Raw genomic sequence first — 4,610 nt, 5'->3', positions numbered from 1 at the left:
GTCCACATATCTGTGGTTAAGTGAACAGTGGGCAGAATGGCATTTTTCAGCGCAATCTCTACATTTTTACACACTTTTTGGTATAGTTGTGGAATAGCTTTACGGGAGAAATGGTGTCGCGATGGAATTCTGTAACGCGGACACAAAACCTCAATTAACTGTGAAAAACCAGCTGCGTTTATTGTGGAGATTGGACGCAGATCTAACACTAACATTACAGCCATGGCGTCTGTGATTCGCTTGGCGACTGGGTGACTGCTGTCATATTTGCTTCCCCTCGCAAATGATTGTTTCACAGTTAATTGCTGAAATGTAGGACTGCTCATTTTATTCACCTGCCTCTGGGATGACGATTCACCCCCAGCAGCAGCAACAGCAGCAGCAGGACTAACGCTTTCTTCAGAGGAATCAATAATAGTGCCGGAGTCATCCAGCCTTAAGTGGGATGCCGGGCTAACTCCGAGCGCTACTGAGGATATTGATGAGGATGGTGTGGTGGGTGTATTTTGTAGCCGTCGGTATGTCGGTGAGCGGAGGGTCTTAGCTGATGAGGGAGTGCTTGTATTCTTTTGGGAAGAACTTTCAGCTTTTCCCAACACTTTGCCATGAACTCTCGTTAAATGGCGTAACATAGACGAGGTTCCAAGATGGTTAAGGTCCCTCCCTCGACTGACTGTGGCTTCACATACACTACAAATGGCTATACAATTGTTGTCTGGATTTGGGTAGAAATAATTCCACACATAAGAAGTGGATTTTTTTGTTTTATGCCCAGGCATGACAATGGCCTTTTTCTTGTCACGTGCCAGAACTGCTGCCACTGGTGCAGGACTTACACAAACAACCTCATCCTCATCAACATCCTCATTAGCGCCCTCGTCGCCTACACAAATCTCCCCCTCATCCTCTTCTAATTCCAAAGTGGCATCCTCAATTTGGGTATCACCGGCTACACTCGGGCTATTAAGGCACACATCAGCAGAATGCTCACGATTAGACATCCCACTGTTGGATGGACTCTCCACAGGGATTGTTGTCATTTGTGAATCAGAGCAAATATTCTCCTGTAATGCCTCACTGGTATCTTGCAGCTCAGCTTTGACGCGTAACAGTAGTTGTGCACCAATTGTAGCCTGGGTAACTTTTTGGGATCTGCCACTAATAGCCAAAGGTGAAGGCCTCATTCTCTCTTTGCCACTGCGTGTGTAGAATGGCATGCTTGCAATTTTTTTTTTATCGTCACTTAACTTTTGCTCAGTTACACTTCTTTTTCGCTTCAATACAGTAAATTTTTTTTTGGTTTTTGTTTTTTGCACTAATTTGAAAACACTCTGTTGTTTGACATCGCCTTGGCCAGATGACGTACTGGGAACACTAACATCAGGACTGGTGACAGAACCTGGTTGCTCATTTAGATCATATGTGGACTGCTTTGAATCCATTCTGAGCGCAAACCACTGAGGAGTGCTAAAAATTATTGAGTAGATACTGCTGACAGATATGACTTTTGACAGCCAGAAATATTAATGCACAATTAGGGAGGACACCCCAAAAACACTGAGGAGTGCTACAAATTATTGAGTAGATACTGCTGACAGATATGACTTTTGACAGCCAGAAATATTAATGCACAATTAGGGAGGACACCCCAAAAACACTGAGGAGTGCTAAAAATTATTGAGTAGATACTGCTGACAGATATGACTTTTGACAGCCAGAAATATTAATGCACAATTAGGGAGGACACCCCAAAAACACTGAGGAGTGCTAAAAATTATTGAGTAGATACTGCTGACAGATATGACTTTTGACAGCCAGAAATATTAATGCACAATTAGGGAGGACACCCCAAAAACACTGAGGAGTGCTAAAAATTATTGAGTAGATACTGCTGACAGATATGACTTTTGACAGCCAGAAATATTAATGCACAATTAGGGAGGACACCCCAAAAACACTGAGGAGTGCTAAAAATTATTGAGTAGATACTGCTGACAGATATGACTTTTGACAGCCAGAAATATTAATGCACAATTAGGGAGGACACCCCAAAAACACTGAGGAGTGCTAAAAATTATTGAGTAGATACTGCTGACAGATATGACTTTTGACAGCCAGAAATATTAATGCACAATTAGGGAGGACACCCCAAAAACACTGAGGAGTGCTACAAATTATTGAGTAGATACTGCTGACAGATATGACTTTTGACAGCCAGAAATATTAATGCACAATTAGGGAGGACACCCCAAAAACACTGAGGAGTGCTAAAAATTATTGAGTAGATACTGCTGACAGATATGACTTTTGACAGCCAGAAATATTAATGCACAATTAGGGAGGACACCCCAAAAACACTGAGGAGTGCTAAAAATTATTGAGTAGATACTGCTGACAGATATGACTTTTGACAGCCAGAAATATTAATGCACAATTAGGGAGGACACCCCAAAAACACTGAGGAGTGCTACAAATTATTGAGTAGATACTGCTGACAGATATGACTTTTGACAGCCAGAAATATTAATGCACAATTAGGGAGGACACCCCAAAAACACTGAGGAGTGCTAAAAATTATTGAGTAGATACTGCTGACAGATATGACTTTTGACAGCCAGAAATATTAATGCACAATTAGGGAGGACACCCCAAAAACACTGAGGAGTGCTAAAAATTATTGAGTAGATACTGCTGACAGATATGACTTTTGACAGCCAGAAATATTAATGCACAATTAGGGAGGACACCCCAAAAACACTGAGGAGTGCTAAAAATTATTGAGTAGATACTGCTGACAGATATGACTTTTGACAGCCAGAAATATTAATGCACAATTAGGGAGGACACCCCAAAAACACTGAGGAGTGCTAAAAATTATTGAGTAGATACTGCTGACAGATATGACTTTTGACAGCCAGAAATATTAATGCACAATTAGGGAGGACACCCCAAAAACACTGAGGAGTGCTACAAATTATTGAGTAGATACTGCTGACAGATATGACTTTTGACAGCCAGAAATATTAATGCACAATTAGGGAGGACACCCCAAAAACACTGAGGAGTGCTAAAAATTATTGAGTAGATACTGCTGACAGATATGACTTTTGACAGCCAGAAATATTAATGCACAATTAGGGAGGACACCCCAAAAACACTGAGGAGTGCTAAAAATTATTGAGTAGATACTGCTGACAGATATGACTTTTGACAGCCAGAAATATTAATGCACAATTAGGGAGGACACCCCAAAAACACTGAGGAGTGCTACAAATTATTGAGTAGATACTGCTGACAGATATGACTTTTGACAGCCAGAAATATTAATGCACAATTAGGGAGGACACCCCAAAAACACTGAGGAGTGCTAAAAATTATTGAGTAGATACTGCTGACAGATATGACTTTTGACAGCCAGAAATATTAATGCACAATTAGGGAGGACACCCCAAAAACACTGAGGAGTGCTAAAAATTATTGAGTAGATACTGCTGACAGATATGACTTTTGACAGCCAGAAATATTAATGCACAATTAGGGAGGACACCCCAAAAACACTGAGGAGTGCTAAAAATTATTGAGTAGATACTGCTGACAGATATGACTTTTGACAGCCAGAAATATTAATGCACAATTAGGGAGGACACCCCAAAAACACTGAGGAGTGCTAAAAATTATTGAGTAGATACTGCTGACAGATATGACTTTTGACAGCCAGAAATATTAATGCACAATTATGGGGGACACCCCAAAAGCGCTGGGGAGTGCCAAATATGAAGAAAAAATAATAAACCTCTATCCTCCTCTCTGCACTAGCGATTTTGGTTAGAGCAATTGCAAGAACAATATGGTATTCTCTGTCCCTGCTCTAATTAGCCTATGACTACACCCTGCTCTCTCCCTCTGTCAAATGGCGATGGATTGCTGTGGAGGCGTGTATTTATAAAGTTGAAGTATCGCGAGAACCGAGTCCCGAGATCCGACGACGTCACAATGACGTTCGGCCTCGATTTGGATTCGGAATGGGCGGGAGAGTACCGAGCTGCTCAGCTCGGTACTCGGATACCCAAAGTTCGGGTGGGTTCGGTTCTCGGAGAACCGGACCCGCCCATCTCTAATTTTAATACCAAAATCTGTATGGTGGAGGAGAAAACGGCAGGCAGTGCGGCAAGGCCCAAACTGGATATCCCCACGTGGGTAACATCTTCACCCGGACGCACATATCATCCTTCACCTTTACTGGGGTTCAATTATCCCAGGCAATCCAGAACCCGCAACCCCTCTGGGCTGAAAGGGGTGCAGCCACAATTCGATCCTACAAGGGCGGTACTTGCACCGAAACAATAGCCAACTCTTCGAAGGGACTCGGGTTCAGAATGCCCAACCAAAGTAATGTGCGAACCACCAATCATTGGCTGAAGACTGCATGGGGTTTTCCAGTAAAAAAAGCAACCATCCAGGACCTCCGAAAATACAAACGCCATACCAGGCCAGGAACCGACAAAAACATAAGAAGACGGCACAGAAAGAGAAATAGAACTTTCCATATCCAGCAGCAGTTGCCGAAAAAGACATCCAGTACCAGGGAGGATAGGCGGGCAGGGAATGTC

The sequence above is a fragment of the Mixophyes fleayi genome, chromosome 4, assembly GCF_038048845.1.
Source record: "Mixophyes fleayi isolate aMixFle1 chromosome 4, aMixFle1.hap1, whole genome shotgun sequence".
Lineage (NCBI taxonomy): Eukaryota > Metazoa > Chordata > Amphibia > Anura > Limnodynastidae > Mixophyes > Mixophyes fleayi.
This window is presented reverse-complemented; position numbering follows the sequence as displayed.